The sequence below is a fragment of the Chlorocebus sabaeus genome, chromosome 29, assembly GCF_047675955.1.
Source record: "Chlorocebus sabaeus isolate Y175 chromosome 29, mChlSab1.0.hap1, whole genome shotgun sequence".
NCBI classification, from domain to species: Eukaryota; Metazoa; Chordata; class Mammalia; order Primates; family Cercopithecidae; genus Chlorocebus; species Chlorocebus sabaeus.
This window is the reverse complement of record NC_132932.1, coordinates 23,850,347-23,868,508: the sequence shown is the minus strand read 5'-3', so window position 1 is coordinate 23,868,508 and position 18,162 is coordinate 23,850,347. Positions and strand designations below refer to the sequence as shown.

The window sequence follows — 18,162 nt, the reverse complement described above, 5'->3', positions numbered from 1 at the left end:
ATAAAGCAATACAAAGCAATATAGAAGTAACTATTTTCTCGTCAGCAATTTAATCTTGCAAAATGGATTGGCAGCTTTTAGATGCAAGAACAATGTTTTATACCCTTTTGGATCGCTAAAGAACACAGGAAATGGTTCATTACATTGTTGACAGCTAATACTGAAATGCGACAAGTATTTATAAAATTAGAACATACCTTGCCTGCTAGGCGGCTGGAGATGATTCCATTGCTAGATATGACAGTCAGTCAGAGTAGTTTTTCCTGTTAAATAAAATAGGGACATCAATTCAAATCCATGTCTTTCTTAAAAGGGGTCATGGATCATACTTATAGATTTAAAATCTGGTCAGAAGAATTGGTTTAGTAAAGATTTTCAATTTACCTATGCTAGGTGACAAAAGACAAAAGAGATTTATTAGACTTTTGAACAGAATATCATCTAGAAGGACACAGATGCTAGCACTCTATATTGCTGTAATCATCTCCAACCCTGTGGATCTAATCACCCTCATCTGAAAAGTTGTCAAGCAACTTAAAGCCATTTCAAAAACAAAAAATTCAAGTTCTGGTTTAAAAAACAACATGACATACTACAAAGAAGAATGCTACTCACTACGTAACTGTGTTCATTTCAAACGCTTTATAGCAAGGCAGGCTTCCCTAACATCACAGAAAACTTTTAAAGGAAAGAAGACTCGCTTCTTAGCAAACACCTCTCAGCTCCCACAGCTTCACTCCACTGAGACATACAGAGACACACTTCCCTTATTTATCAAAACAAGCACTTTTAAAAAGGATTCTTGCCATGGTCAACGTGAGCCAAAACACAAATATTCCTGATGTTGGCAGTGTTTTTCTGGAGATAAATCATCTTATCCAAACTGTTAAGTACCATGGTTACTTATTTCCTGTGACTAAAAATTAAGTAAGTATTAGCCCAGAGGCTAAAGGTCGGGGCAAAAGAAAAAAATAATAAACGCTAGAAGGTGGCAAGGCTTCTCAAACCCCTTAAACAACCCAGTGAATGTTTATTGATGAGACACACCACCTAGGCCTAAGTCCCGTTCGAGCACTAAAGTCAACATCCTGGCACGATTACACTTAAGGAGTTTGCTCATCCTTCCGGATCCGAAGGCTGCGATGAATCACGCAGCTCGAGGCGGCTGGGTGCACAGTGACACCAGTAACCCTGCCGGTGGAGGAGTACTCGGGTAAACTTCTCCAGGCCAATGACCACGTACAGGAAGGGTTGCATGCAGGAGGGAGAGAAGATGCTGAAGAAGATGCTCCCTTTCTCTCTTCAGTCTTCCCCCAAGTCCCTCATTCTGACATTCTCGCTAGTCCTTGCGCCAGGTCGAATACCCAGCTTTATTCCTGCCCACGGAGCCCGAACAAAGTTTTGGGTCACGTGCTTATTATCCAAGCAGGTGCACTGCTGGTCTTTCATTCCTTTCTAAATAAAAAGGAAAAACCTCTACACTACATGCCCTTCATTTCGGCAGGGTCCCGGATTCGTTCTCTGAGAATCGCTGGTCCACACAGACATGCCACCGCCCCGGCCCCAGACTGGAATCGACACTCCGGGGACTACAGCTCCCAGCCAGCGCTCGGCCCCAGCCCCGGTTCCCGCCTCAGAGCCGCAGCTAGCGGGGTCCTCCAAGCACCGCCCAGAGGCTGGCCGAGGAGGATGCCAGTCCCCAGAGCGAGCCCGCACTCACCGGCGGCAGCAACCCCACGAGCCCAGCTTCTCCTCTCGGGTCGCAGCCACATCAAGAGCTTCCGAAACGCAGAGATCTCTGCGGGTCCGGCACGCCAGCGCGCCAGGGGGCGGGGCCGGCTGACGCTCGACCTTTCACCCGCGCGCCTCTGGCGCCACTGGAAGCCGGCGCCGGGTCTGTCACCAGGTATCCCTCTGTTGCCTTGACTACGGCGGGCGGTGTGGGGGTGGAGAAGCCGCAAGTGCTGAGGCGCGGTGGAGTAAGGCATGGGAGCCAAGAGCATGAGGAGCTGGTGTCTGTGTCAGATTTGTACCTGCGGGTAGGAAATGGCTGGTGTAGTGGCGGGCCGGGGCTTGGGAGCCGACTCCTCGGGAACCCTGAGAATGGCCGTCCCCCGCAGATCAAGGGACGAGGACGCGGCGACATCCCCACTTATCTCATAAGCTCCACTAATACTCGCTCCGCACCCGCCGGCTACCTGGGGGTAAAACGTTTCTTCGTAGCCCCTGAGACTCCCAATCAAGGATGCAAAGTAAATAATATATGTGAAGCAGCGACGGGATATAAGACTGGTGAGTACTGGCATGTGATCCGACTGGGAGAATGCATTTCCACCCCGTCATCCGTCACCACAAAGATGAGAAAGAACAGTGCTCAAGGCCCTGAGTCTGCAACCCATATCACACTTTCTTTCATCTGCTTTCTGTCCTCCCAGCCAGACCATATTCCCATTCCCGTCCAGGCAGCAGTTCTTTGGGATTCGCCTGACTGAAAAGGCAGTACAGTAGTCCCCACCCTGAAACCTAGAATCCAACTGAGTCCTGCCTAACAACCTTCCATCACCTAGAAACAGTCTTCTCCTTCCTCAGCTTCACTGTTGACCCAGGGATTAGATCATTATTTGCTAAGTAAATATGAACGTGTCAATCCCTTCGTATTTGTAATCCCCTTCAAAGAAAACACCTGCATGTTGATGGAAAGCAGTTTTTTTGATAGTCTCATAATAAACACAGTTCGTAATTAAAAGTAGATTAAAATATCAACAAATTAACTTTGGGTGTATGACTCTGCAGACTGGTGTGCAGGAGACAATTTTTACTTTTTTCCTAATTTACATTCAACGCAAGTTCCTTTCTCATTCAACTGTTAGGAAATTCGGTCTTCATTATGTTGAGGGCTACCCTTGGAATGGTGTGATTTTACTTTTTCTTTGTTTTTGGTTGTGGTTGTTTTGTTTTTTAAGGGTTTTATTTTTATTTTTTGGTAATGTAATAAATACACAAGAGGTGTCATAAAAATCCATAATATTGTAAAATATCTATATTATAAAACACCTTCATAATTTTATCTTCCACAGATAACAAATGTTCTTTAAGACTTGTTTTACATGTGCATTGATTTTTTTTTTTTTTTTTTTTTTTTTTTTTTTTGAGACAGAGTCTCACTCTGTCGCCAGGCTGCAGTGCAGTGCCGTAATCTCAGCTCACTGCAATCTCCGCTTCCCGGGTTCAAGCAATTCTTCTGCCTCAGCCTCTCGAGTAGCTGGGATTACAGGCTCATGCCACCACACCCAGTTAATTTTTGTATTTTTAGTAGCTCTCCTGACCTCCTGATCCACCCACCTCGGCCTTCCAAAGTGCTGGGATTACAGGCATGAGCCACTGCGCCTGGCCTGCATCGATTTTATTTTTTTTAAACAAAAAAGAGAATATGCTGAGCACACTATTCTACAATCCAGTTTTTTACTATTTACAATCTCACCATCTTCCAGTGACCATGTAAAGGTCACCCTCATTCTCTTAAATAACTGTATGCTATTAGCTTATATGATATATTGGTCAAGGTTCTTAGTTATGGATAACATAACCTCCTTTTGTTAGTTTAGGGAAAAAGGAATTTATTAAGGAGTATATATATATGTAGGTCATTTGGAAGAACTTAAGAAATCATTTTCAAAATAAGCTTCCAGGAAAAACTTCCAAAAATTTTACCACAGAACAGGGCTGACAAGAGGCCACTGCCTCTGCCATAATCAGAAAATTGCAACAGAGCTGTAGACTCCAGAATCACTCGTCTCTTCCATGGTCAAGAAGCTGCCAAGTTAGGAAACCAGCTCGCAAATCAAGATGCCACCTAACAACTTCTAACTCCCATCTCTTGTTGCCTTTATTACATTCATGCAAGCAAAATAAATGTTATGCCTTGACTCTCTCCTTATGTAGCTCTGTTCTGAGTCAAAGTATCATGTGAATACATGTAGCAAGTGAAACCTAATTTGTATGTGGAAACTTTCTGCAAGAGCCTGGGGAATTCCCTATTAGTTTTTCAGCTTCTATAGTGTAACAAGACACTAAATTGTTATGAGACACTTAATTGCTGTGCTTCCACCACATAGGGATAGACCATTATTTATAGATTGTTTTTGTAAACACCATTACAGAGGAAACAGTTTTTGGGGTTTTTTTGTTTTTATTTTTTCTGAGACAGAGTCTTGCTGGGTCGCCCAGGCTGCAGTGCAGTGGCGTGATCTTGGCTCACTGCAAGCTCCGCTTCCCAGGTTCACTACATTCCCCTGCCTCAGCCTCCTGAGTAGCTGGGACTAGAGGCACCCGCCAAGCCCGGCTAATTTTTTTTGTACTTTTAGTAGAGACAGGGTTTCACCCTGTTAGTTAGGATGATCTCGATCTCCTGACTTTGTGATCTGCCCGCCTCAGCCTCCCAAAGTGCTAGGATTACAGATGTGAGCCACTGCACCCAGCCCAGTTTTTGTTTTTTCAGTAAAGCCCTAGAATTTAGAAACTGTGAGTTTATTGGAAGTCTCTGATTAAAATGCAATTACAACACAAAATGTTTTTTGAGGTTAATCTTTCCATTGATTTTTCGCACAAGCGACATCATTGTCCACATGGAATCACAAGGATTTATGAAAATTCTGGGGTGTTTTGCCCTACAACTGAATATTTGGAAAAATATCCTATGTATGGCAATGTTCTTCCAGCTCAGAGTCTTAAACCCAAGCAAGAAATTCGAGCATGCCGTGGTAAAATGGAAGGAATAACTACATTTAAGTAAATATTTAGTAACTATTTGCTTTACTTATTTTTCTCCCAACTCTTCTGGTGTCAATAAAGTTTTCTAGCTATTTAAATTACTGTTTAGTTGATTTAAGTTGAACCAATTTGATAGGCAACACACTAGTTAAATCACAACTTGAAAAAAAAAACAGAAAAATACGAATTAAGTTAGGTTGACAAAGTGTGAAAGAAAAAAGGGATATAAAAAGTTCTATTTTTTTTTTAACTTCTTAAAATATCTCGTATTTATCTACTTTCCACTGTTACCACCACCTAGACCAGGGTGTCTTATCTTTTGGCTTCACTGGGCCACATTGGCAGAATTGTCTTGGGCCGCACGTAAAATACAGTAACACCAACCATAGCTGATGAACTAAAAAAAAAAAAAAAAAAAAAAAAAATCACAAGAAAATCTCATAATGTTTTAACAAAGTTTATGAATTTGTGTTGGACCTCATTCAAAGCCATCCTGGGCCGCATGCAGCCCATAGGCTGCAGGTTGGACAAGCTTGACCTAGAAGAATGCAGTCACTTTATAATAATATCTGAATCTACTCTAGTTTTTGCAGTTTGATCTGTTTTCAATACTTCAGCCTGCCCAAATGATTTTAAAATGCAAACCAAACCCTATCACTTCTTTGCTTAAAATACTCTTAAACTTTCCCATTGTGTTTAACACAAACCAGAATCCTTATCAAAACCATGTAGAGGCGTGGTTTGCTCACTACTTAATTCCCTAATTCATTTTCACTGTAGTGCCCTTTTCACTTTTATGCTCCATCCCATGGGCCATTTTTCATTTCCTTGAAAGTGCCAGATTTCCCTTATCTCAGAGTCTTCCAAGATACGATTTTCCCTACCTGCAATTTTCCTTCCCTCTCTTAGCTAATGCTCATTCAATCTGTAGATCTCAACTACATTATCACTTGAATAAGCCTTCTCTGACACTTCATCCAGTTTTCAGATTAGGTAAAATTGTTCTATGTAAGCTCCCAAAGCACCTTCCTATTATTTATCATTAGATTGGTTTCAGTGTTTCATGAAAGCAGGAAATAAGTCTTTTGTTATCTCAGCATTCTATTTTTAGAAAACTAGTAACAATGCCTACTAGCACATAGTAGGTACCCAATATTTGTTCAGTGAGTGATGAACACAAATCTTAAGCCTATACTTTTCATTTGGACTGACCTTTTTTGATCTGTCTGTATTTTTGTCAGTTAGGTGGATTACATATTATATTTACTCATTATTTTATTTAAACTGTTAATGTATATACCATATTCAAGGTACAATCTTGGTGTTAAGTATAAAAATGTCAATAAGTTTATGAACCCCAAATATCTGAGACAGGTCTCAGTTAATTTAGAAAGTTCATTTTGCCAAGGTTGAGGGTGCGTGCTGGTGACACAGCCTCAGGAGGTCCCAATAATATGTGCCCAAGGTGGTCAGAGCACAGTTTGGTTTTATACGTTTTAGGGAGACACACATCAATTAACAAATATGTAAGATGAATATTGGTTCGTTCCAGAAAGGCGGGACAACTCGAAGCTGGGAGTGAGCTTGCAGGTCATAGGTAGATAAGAAATAAATGGTTGCGTTCTTTTGAGTTTCTGATGAGCTTCTCCAAAGGAAGCAATCAGATATGCATTTATCTCAGTGAGCAGAGGGATTTGAAGAGAATGGGAGACAGGTTTGCCCTAAGCAGTTCCCAGCTTCACTTTTCCCCTTAGCTTAGTGATTTTGGGGCCCCAAGATTTATCTTCCTTTCACAAGTTGAAGTTCCTACTTCCTAGTGACTTGTACATCATATTTCTATAATTTAGAGTTTTAAAAATGCTCTGTAACAGCTTTAGATTTTGGTGTTAGCCATTTTCATTTCAGATGCAGCTCATTCTTATATAGCAAAGATACAAACTTTCTTTTTTTATTATTTATTTATTTTTATTATTATAGTTTAAACTTTCAAACTTTTAGTCTAATATTTCTATTTTTAACATTTCAGGCATTCCTTGCAGTAATAATACTTTGGTGACTCTAGTTACTTGTGTAGGTGTATGGCTCTTCCACAGATGGAAGATTTTACTTAAGTCCTCAGATTTTGGTGTGCAGTAGTGCCATCTAGAAGTGTTACAATTGCAGATTCCAGGTCTCCATCTAAAAGAGCCAGTAGATAATAGAGTGGGTCTCAGGAAACTGCATTTTTAACCAGCATTGCTAGTGATTCTGTTGCCACTGATTCAGTGCAGTAGGTCAGGAACTGGACTGCTCACTGAGGATGACATGGAACATAAAACAGAGACGATCTTTGCTTTACTGTTGTTGTTTATCGTGTTGTGGGAAAGTCCAGATATGAAAATATCAGATAAATAACTAAGATAATTATGGATTATAAGTGAGATGAGGAAATTCAGTAACCGGTTGAGACTGATTAAATGGGAATGGTTGCTCTTTTTTCTTCACTTTATTAATATTTCTTTCTTAATGCCTTAATGGTTCATATTAGAGATTTGAAATAAATTTTACAATATTTGTGTTTATTGAACAAAGATTTTGCTTTTAACCAGTTCTAAATGTAGAAATTGAGAAAATTTAACCTGCCATATCTTTCTTTTAAAAGGCAATTGCTTTTTAATTCTGAATTTCCCCAGTTGACTTATTCAAATAAGTCTTAATAATTGGAAAAAAAAAAAAAAAAAAAAAGCAAGAAATGTCCCAAAGGTCCAAATATACCAATAAAACTAAAATATTCATTGCTTAAATTGTCATCTCTTCACTTAGTATGACATTGGATCTTTTCTTTATATTTTCACTGGGAAACTAGCAGTATTTCTAAGAGTCATAATCTAGGAGCTTGAAACTCTTGCTTGACTCCCTCATGTTGACTGTGGTGACTATGCAGTAGAAAGTGGATTTATCTGTACAAACAAAGAAGCATTCTGTACCTTTGTATAGTACAGGAAGTGACTGTGTAAAGAGGTGTCTGAACTTGTACAAGATTTTGGATCCCTTATAGCAGTCCTGTTGCAGCTCACTTAAATGACTGCCAGAGTTGGCAGGAAGCCTGCCCTGAAGGAGTAGGTTTCTAGACACATCAAATGTTTCAGGATATATCAGATGAATAAGACTGCATTCACCCTCTACTACTACGTAGAAAGCGGCTTTGGGTTTGGAGGTATACTTTCTAACACTTAACTAGTCTATCCAGAGAAACTGAGAGTTCTAAGCTTTTGCTTTGCTTTTCCCTTCCTGATTCTCTCACTTCCTGACTGCATTTTAGCCTATTCCCCTCTAGTTAGTATTTGGGAAGAGCAAAGAACAACTGACATGTCTTGGGAGGCAGAGATATGTGATTTCTACTACTCTTCATTCATTAAATAAAAAATTATTAAGCATTTATTAAGCATCAAGCACTATACTAGACACCTGGGATATAGTGGTGACCAAAAGCAGTCATGATCTCTGTGCTGACAGATGTTGCAACCTATTAGAGATGGCAATCAAAAACATTACTCAAAATAAGTCTAAAATTGCAACAGTGATAAGATCTATGAAGGATAGGCACAGGTACCTTGACATCCAGGACAAGAGTTTGACTTTATCAGGGAAATAAGAAAAATAAGTCAAAACCTGAAGGATGTTAAATTAACTGGATTAAGAGGTGGAAGGAAATGCATTCCAAGCAGAGAGAGAGAGAGTAGCATGTAGCAGGAAGGAGCAGGGAAAGGAGAAAAGTATCAAAGAGGGCCAGCTGGAGCAGAGAAAGCAAGAGGAAGCATGGTGAGAGCTGAGGCTAGTGAAGGAGACCAGGCAGAGCCTTTAAGCCATGTTCAGTGTCATCTATGTCTTTACAGTAATAAGAAGCCGTGAAGGTTTTTCTGCTTTGTTTTTTTGGTAGAGGGTGAAGTTGGGGAGGAAGGAAGTTAAGGAAGAGGCTAGGGAGATAAGGGTAAGAATGACCTGATCAGATTTACATGGGAAAGAATTACTCAGGTTCCATGTGGAGAAAAGATTGGAGGGAGAACTAGAATGGATGTGGGTAAATGAGTTTTGAAAGTTATTAAAGTGATTCAAATGAGCTGTTGCAAAAACTTTGCATATTATGGTAGTGGCAGATGTGGAGAAAAGTGGTTAGATTTGAGGGAGATTTATGAGGCAAAATTGACGGTAGTTGATGACGGACTAGATAGGGGAGAGAATTGGCGTATGAAGGGTGAGTCCTAGATTTCTGACTATGCATCTGAAGCGATGGTGATAGCATTCACTTAAATAGAGAACAAGCAAAAAGGACCACATTTATTAAGGGGAAATAACGAGTTGATTTGGGACATATTAAGTTTTGAGTTGCCACTGAATATCCAAGAGACCATCATAGATGCTGGTATGGAGCTCAGAGAAGAGGTCTAAGCTGAGATGTAAATTTGAGGGTTTTTTCAATCTAGGTAGTAATCGAAGCTGTGGGAGTAGAAGAGTTATCCTCAGGAGTGAACAGTGGATGAAAAGAAGTATGTGTAGGTAGGTCTAAGTCTTGAGGAATGCTAACATGTATATAATGACCGAGTAAAGGTAGATGAAGTTGCATAGGAGACTGGCAAGAAATAATCAGGAAGTCAGGAAGAGCAAGTTTCCTAGAAACAGACAGTGTGGACAATAATGTCAGTTACTGCTAGAGAGGTCAAGTAAGATGAGGATTAAAAATGTTTGATGAATTTAATCACATGGAAGACATAGTGAACCTTAGAGCTGTATTAGGGAAGTGGCAGTCCTGGAAACCAGATTGAAATGTATTGGAGTGGGTGAGAAAACAGTTAATTAGTCTAAGAAGTTATGTTGTGAATAGAAGAATTCAGTGAGGGGTTTGGGTTCTTTGGAGAACTTACAGACATATGCAACAAATATTGGTTAATACAAGATAGTTTAATCACAAAATGAGTGATGTGCCAATAGAGTCCAGAAGAAAAATGCAATCCATGAAGTCTTGGGGTAGTAACAGTAGTGGCTGCCATATTGATCTTACTATGTACCAAGCAGTCTTAAAAATGTGTGTGTATATCCTTAAAAACAACTCTGTGAGATAGAAGATATTATTGTCCCATATTATATATAAAGAAACTGGGGCATAAACAGGTTAATGAAGTTATCCAAGGTCCTGCAGCTAGTAAATGACAGAGCCAGGATTTGGACGTAGGCAGTCTGATCAGTCTAAGTTTGTGGTGTTCTCCATTCTTCAGTTTTTACCTCAGTGTCTGCAGTACTACCTCTGTCACATAATGTTATATAGTGCCCAGGTTGGCTGCATTACCAAGTGGCATCCATCCATGACAAGGAATTCTGGGAGATCCAAAGATGAGGAACATTCACATCTATAATCTGAATGTGATTTATGTCTAAAGACCAGAGTTACTAATCATTTAACAATAAGCGAGAAAACAGCATGAATTCAAAAAGAAGAAAGTATGCCAAAATAGTTTGCTGGAGACTTTAAGTAGGATGAATGAGGACTTTGACAAAGTGGACTCGGGGAATATATTTTTTAAACTTTTCAGGTTTAGTAAATTTTACCTGAAATTTCCTTCCAGGTTAGAAAAAAATCAATTACTTGAGGATAGTGTTTACTGAAGATCCAATTAACTGAGATCTATTGTAATGATGTTTTCAAAACTAGAATTTTTGATATATTTACTTTTCTCAAGATATTTAGTCACTGGATAGGACCTTATGAAAATTCATTTACTTTTTTCAAGTAGCTTATCAACTATTACCATTTTAATATCTTCTCAGACTTTCCAAGTAAAAAAAAAAAAGCCTTGGCATTTTCCATACTTCATTGAAATAATTAGAAATAAAAGAACTTGTGAGGCTATGTTTCAAATTTATATATTTCAGGTTGGATTATCGTCCTTATGAAATATTTAAACAGCCTCGCCATGTGCCAGAAGAATATAAACCAAAACAAGGGAAGATTGATCTTGGTATTACCTACAAGCGGGATTTTAATTCATACAAAGTGCAGCCTGTGGCAATAGTCCGGCCTTTGGAGAGACAACAAGTTAAAAAAGGAAAGTTGGACACTGTCCCGACTTATAAAGGTAACTTGCCATTTCAAAAATGAAGGAGCCAAAAACTAAAATTCACTTCCAGCTTTAACATCTAATATCAAATTATAATTTTGGTGTGCTGCCAAACTTAGCCTCCATGGCTCAGGAAAGAACATTTCTCTCTTTGGCAAAATAGTATTGTATAGTAACAAAAGAAAATAGACCATTTGTCTGATTGAGAGGTAAAAGACCCACATTCCCATCCAAAGTCATCTACTTTATTAGTTTTCGCTGTCTCAAAACATGAAAAACAAAGGATGCCATTAAACAAGCATTATGTCACATTTGTCACTTCATGTCACCTTTAGTTGGCATTGTTCTTTTCTTCCCATCCTAGAAAAAGTTGAAATGCTTCCAAGAGTATTGGGATCTTTGAGGTCAAATAAATAGCAATGCTTTTCTCCATTCAAGTCCTGAACCAACCTATAAAGCAAAAGAGTTACCAGATGGAGAAGCACAATGTTACTTTTACACTGATAAAGGACAAAATAGAGAATGAAGCTTTCATCTGTAAGCAGGTGATTCCTGATACTGAACCTCAGAATTAGATAGGCTTATCTACTCCATGATAGACGGTGCCAAATGGGGTCCTGCTCCTCTAAGAATTCTGGCATGGTGGAAGAGTGAGAATACTTTCCCTTTGCAGGCAACTGACTTAGAGGAGTATGAGTTGAGCCATGTATGTGTTTCTTTCCAGAAACCTGTTTTTTTGTTGTGGTGGTTTTGGGGTTTTTTTGAGACAGAGTCTTGTTCTGTCGCGCAGGCTAGCATGCGATGGCACGATCTTGGCCCCCTGCAACCTCCACCTCCTGGGTTAAAGCAATTATCCCACCTTAGCCTCCCAAGTAGCTGGGATTACAGGTGCACACCACCACACCCAGCTAATTTTTTCTATTTTTAGTAGAGATGGTGTTTCACCATGTTGGCCAGGCTAGTCACGAACTCCTGACCTCAAGTGATCCACCCACCTCGACCTCCCAAAGTGCTGGGATCAAAGGCATGAGCCACTGCGCCTGGTCCAAAAAGGGAGGCTTACTCTGTTTCCCAGGCTGGAGTACAGTGGTGCAGTCTTGGCTTACTGCAACCTCTTTCTCCTGGGTTCAAGCAATTCTCCTGCCTCAGCCTCCTGAATAGCTGGGATTACAGGCATCCGCCACCACACCTGGCTAATTTTTGTACTTTTAGTAGAGATAGGGTTTCACCATGTTGGCCAGGCTGGTCTGGAACTCCTGACTTCAAGTGATCCACCCACCTCAGCCTCCCAAAGTGCTGGGATTACAGGTGTGACCACTGCACCTGGCCTAAAAATAGGCTATTTTAGGCTTATTTTGATTTTGATTTATGATAGTAGGTATTATTTTTATATCTTTTTATTAATAATGTAATTACATATATAGGATTACATTATTTCCATTGGTTATGTAAAATAGCTGAATGGATATGTCCTAATATAAAACACTTTTGTAAGAGTGATACCATCAATAATCAAAGTAATGATTCATACTTGATTTAAGTAATAGTTAAATGCATACTTTTTCTTTAAATTTCATGCCTACCTGTTCAACAGGTAACTAAAGTGCACGATATCAGTATACTTTCATCTATAAGCCTACCCATTAGGGAGGTCAAGAAAATGTTTTTTCTGTTTTTTAAATCTTTGAGCACATAGCATACTACACAAAGAACAAATTGTGAAGACTATGTGAATGCTGAAGAAGTATAATTAAATGTAGCATAGAGCAATTGCTGATATAGATTGATATGCACAGGAGAAAATGTACTGTGTAAAATTTGACATAAAGAATAATTGATGAAGATGAATTTGGTCTTTTTTCATTTGTTTGTTTTTTGAGGTGGAGTCTTGCTCTGTCACCCAGGCTAGAGTGTAGTGGCACGATCTCGACTCACTGCAACGTCTGCCTCCCGGGTTCAAGCAATTCTCCTGCCTCAGCCTCCTGAGTAGCTAGGATTACAGGCACGAGCCACCATGCCCAGCTAATTTTTATGTTTTTAGTAGAGACAGAGTTTCACCATGTTGGTCATGCTGGTCTTGAACTCCTCACCTTGCGATTCACCTGCCTCGGCCCCCCAAGGTGCTGGGATTACAAACATGAGCCACAATATTTGGTCTCTTATACAATCGTATTAAGATTTTCTTTTTTTCTACAAGATCCATAAGAAATATACCAGTAATACTGTTGTCCCCTGATGCTGGGAACATGTACACACAACACACACACACACTTATACTAACGCTACTAGCTTTCCATGACCTGAGTTTCCTGTAGATTCCGATACTTCCACTCCTATGGTTATAGTTCAAGGATAATGAATTTTGAGTTCCTCTGGCATTCTCACTACTGAACTTTCTTAGTCAGCAAAGGTGATGTTTTGTATTTCAGGTTTTCAGGCATGAGACAACAAAAACACTAAGAGCCAAGGTTCTACTTCCATACGCTGTATGATTGTACTGCAGGTTTTGTAGATAACCTATTTAAGAACACTTATGCAGCTGAAGAGAAGTCATAGTGGGAAGATACTCTCACTGTCCTCCTTTGGGAGGCCAAGGTGGGTGAATCACAGAGTCAGCAGTTCGAGACCAGCCTGGCCAACATGGTGAAACCCCATCTCTACTAAAAATACAAAAAATTAGCTGGGCATAATGGTAGGTGCCTGTAATCCCAGCTACTCAGGAGTCTGAGGCAGGAGAATCTCTTGAACCTGGGAGGTGGAATTGCAGTGCACCAAGAACGCACCACTGCACTCCAGCCTGGGCAACAGTGCATTACTCTGTCTCGGAAAAAAAAAAAAAAAAAGTATTTGAAATAAATGAAAATAGAGTCACAACATACCAAAACTTCTGGAATGTGGCAAAAGCAGGGTTAAGAGGAAAGTTTATAGTGCTAAATGCCTATATCATAAAGATAGAAATAGCTCAAATTAACACCTAACCTTGCAACTAAAAGTACTAGCAGCATAATAACAAACCAAACCCAAAGCTAACAGAATAAATAATTACAATCAGAGCAGAACTGAATGAAATGGAGACCCCCAAAACCATTCATAGGATCAGTGAAGCAAAAAGTTCATTTTTGAAAAGATAAACAAGATGGATAAACCACTAGCTAGATTAACAAAAAAAGACATCCAAATAAGCACAATCAAAAATTAAAAAGTGACATCACAGTTGATCCCACAGAAATACAAAAGATGCTCAGAGAATATTATGAACATCTCTATGTACACAAATTAGAAAGTCTAGAGAAAATGGATAAATTCCTGGAAACACAAATTCCCAAGATTGAACCAGGAAGAAACAAATCCTGAACAGATCAATAATGAGTAAGGAAATTGAATCAGTAAAAAAAAAAAAAAAAAAAAAAAAAAAAGCCCTGGACCTAATGGGTTCACAGCTGAATTCTACCAGACGTAGAAAGAACGGCTGGTACCAACCCTACTGAAAGTACTCCAAAAAATTGAGGATGAGGGACTACTTCCTGGCTCACTTTATGAAGCTAGTATGATCCTGATACCAATATTTGACAGAAACACAAAAAAGAAAACTACAGACCATTGTACCTGAACACAGATGCAAAAATCCTCAGAAAATACTAGCACACCAAATCCAGCAGCACATCAAAAAGTTAATTCACCACAGTCAAGTGGGTTTTATTCCTGGGATGCAAGGATTGTCCCACATATGCAAATCAATAAATGTGATTCACCACATAAACAGAATTAAAAACAAAAATCATATGATCATCTCAGTAGATGCAGAAAAAGCATTTGATAAAATCCAACATCCTTTCATGATAAAAACTCTCAAAAAAAACTAGGCATTAAAGGAACATACCTCAAAATAATAAGAGCCATCTATGACAGACCCACAGCCAACATCATACTGAATGGACAAAAAACTGGAAGCATTCCCTTCGAGAACTGGAACAAGACAAGGATGTCCACTATTATCACTCATATTTAACATAGTGTTGGAAATGCTAGTGTTGGAAATTATGTCTCTTCACTGACAATGTAATTTATACCTGGGAAACCCTAAAAATTCTACCAAAAGACTCTTAGACCTAATAAATGAATTCAGCAAAGTCTCAGGATAAAAAAATCAATGCACAAAAATCAGTAGCATTTCTATACCCCAGTAATCTTCAAGCTGGGAATCAAATCAAGAACATAATCCCATTTACAATAGCCACACACACTCACAGTACCTGGGCATACATCTAACAAAGGAGGTGAATGATCTCTGTAAGAAGAAGGGAATCATAAACTATACAAATGGAAAAGCATTCTATGATCATGGATAGGAAGATTCAATATCTTTAAAATGTCATATTACACAAAACAATCTACAAATTACCAATATAATTTCTTTTTTTTTTTTTTTTTTTTTTTTTTGCAGAATTAGAGAAAAACTATTCTAAAATTTGTATGGAACCCAGAAAGAGCCTGAATAGCCAAGGCAATCCTAAACAAAAAGAATAAAGCCAGAGGCATTACATTTCCCAAATTCAAACTGTACTATAAAGCTACACTAACTGAAACAGCATAGTACTGGTACAAAAATAGACACATAGCCCAATGGAACAGAATGGAGACTCCTGAAATTAAGCCAAACAACTACAACCACCTGATCGTCAACAAAATTGGCAAAAATAAACAATGGGGAAAGGACTCCCTATTCCATAAATGATGCTGGAAAAAACTGGCTAACCATATGCAGAAGGATGAAACTGGACTCCTACCTCTCACTGTATACCAAAATTAACTCAAGATGGAGTAAAGGCTTAAATGTAAGACCCCAAACTATAAAAATCCTAAAAGAAAACCTAGGAAATACTCTTCTAGACATTGCCTTAGGCAAAGAATTTATATTTTAAGTACTCAAAAGCAAATGCAATAAAAATTGACACATGGGTCTTAAATTAGAGAGTTTCTGCACAGGAAGAAAAACTATCAACAAAGTTACAAACAAGTTACATAATAGAAAATATTCACAAACTATGCATCCAACAAAGGACTAATATGCAGAATCTATAAGTTAAATAAATCAAGAAAAGATAACATTAAAAGATGGGCAAAGGACATGAGAAGACAGTTCTTGAAAGAAAACATACAAGTAACCAACAAACACATGAAAATATTTTCAACATCACTTATCATCAGAGAGATGTAAATGAAAACCACGATGAGATACCATCTCATACCAGTCAGAATGGCAATTATTTAAAAAGTAAAAAAAAAAAAAAAAAAAAAAATGATGCTGGTGAGGGTCCCAAGAAAACGGAACACTTAGATACTGTTGGTGGGAATACAAATTAGTCCAGCCCCTTTGGAAAGCAGTTTGGAGATTACTCAAAGAACTAAAAGTAGAATTACCATTAAATCAAGCAATCTCATTACTGGGTGTATAACCAACGAAAAATAAATCATTCTGTCTGCACTTGTATGTTAATTATAGCACTTTTCACAATAGCAAAGACATGGAATCAACATAGGTGCCCATCAATGGTGAATCATATAAAAAAAAATGCAGTGTATATACACAATGGAATACTGTGCAGCCACAGTAAATAAAACCATGTTATTTCAAGAACAAGGATACAACTGGAGGTCATTATTCTAAGCAATTTAACACAGAAACAGAAAACCAAATACTGAATGTTCACACTTATAACTGGGAGCTAAACATTAGGTATACATGGACACAAAGATGGAAACAATAAACACTGGAAATTCCAAAAGGAGAGAGGGAGGGGGGCATGCAAAGGTTGAACAACTACCTGTTGGGTATTGTGTTCACTAATCGGTGATGGAATCATTAGAAGCCTAAACCTCAGCGTCACGTAATATACCCAAGTGATATACCTTCACATATAATCCCTGAATCTGAAATTCAAATAAATGAAATAAATGGTATGGGGAAAACTGAGTATCCACATGGGAAGGAATGAAATTGGAGCCTTATTCCATAAACAAAAATCAATTCAAAGTGAATTGAAGTCTTAAACATAAGACCTGAAACCATAAAATTCCTAGAAGAAACCATGGGAAATGACCTTGACTTTGACCTTGCCAGTGATTTTTTTGGATATGACTCCCAAAACACAGGTAACAAAAGTAAAAATAGACAAATGAGTTCATCCAAACTAAAAAGTGTACAGCAAGGAAACAATCAACAAAAGAAAATTGGAACCTATGAATTGGCAGAAAATATGAGCAAACCATGTATCACATAAGGGGTTAATATTTTAAAAAATAAGGAACGTAGACAATAGCAAAAACAAAAAGGAGGGGATTAAAAATTGACCAAAGTACCTGAATAAACATTTTTCCAAAGAAGACATACAAATGGCCAATAGATATATGAAAAGATACTCAACCAATCACCAGATAAATGCAAATCAAAACAGCAATGAGATATCATCTCACACCTGTTAGGATGTCTGTTATAGAGAAGATAAAAGATAGCAAGTGTTGGTGAGGATGTGCAGAAAAAGCAATCCTTGTACTCTATTGGTTTGAATGTAAATTGGTATAGCTATATGGAAAACAATATGAAGTTTTCTCAAAAAATTAAACATGGAGTTTTCATGTGATCCAGCAACTTCTCTGGTGTATACCCAAAGGAAATGAAATCAGTATCTTGAAGAAATATCTTCACTTTTATTTACTGCAGCATTATTCACAATAATCTAGATAAGAAACAACCTAAATGTGCATCAATCAATGAATGAATAAATGTGTAAATATTTGTATGAACATATATATAGTACACATCTATTATATATTATGTAATAATATGCATAATAATGTATAAATCTAAAAGAGTTGAATACATAGAAGCAGAAGATAGAATGATGGTTACCAGGGGCAGGGAAGTGGGGGAAATGGGGATATATTGGGCAAGAGGTATAAAGTTGAAGTTGTATAGGATGAGTAAATCTAGAGATCTAATGTACAGCATCATGACTATAATTAATAATACTGTACTGTATACTGGAAATTTGCTGAGAATAGATTTCAGGTGCTCACACCACCCACACACACACACGCACAGACGCACACACATGCACACACACAGGTTACTTGAGGAGATGAATATGTTTCTCACTTTAGTAATCATTTTACTGTGTGTGTATACATGTTAAAGACCAAGTACATTTTAAATATATACAGTGTTTATTTAAAAATAAAATTGACTATATAAAAAGAAACTTTATAATTGAGAATTTAAAAAGCAATAGCATGAAAAATG

At 38.3% G+C, this 18,162-nt stretch overlaps 1 long non-coding RNA gene across 1 annotated transcript; it reads left to right on the top strand.

The window, feature by feature from the left end:
* The first annotated feature begins 1,869 nt into the window (after positions 1–1,869).
* LOC140710691 (uncharacterized) lies at positions 1,870–16,162 on the top strand. Its single transcript, XR_012091821.1, has 3 exons — positions 1,870–2,292; positions 10,678–10,880; positions 15,307–16,162. It is a non-coding gene; the product is annotated as an uncharacterized lncRNA (long non-coding RNA).
* The last annotated feature ends 2,000 nt before the right edge of the window (positions 16,163–18,162 follow it).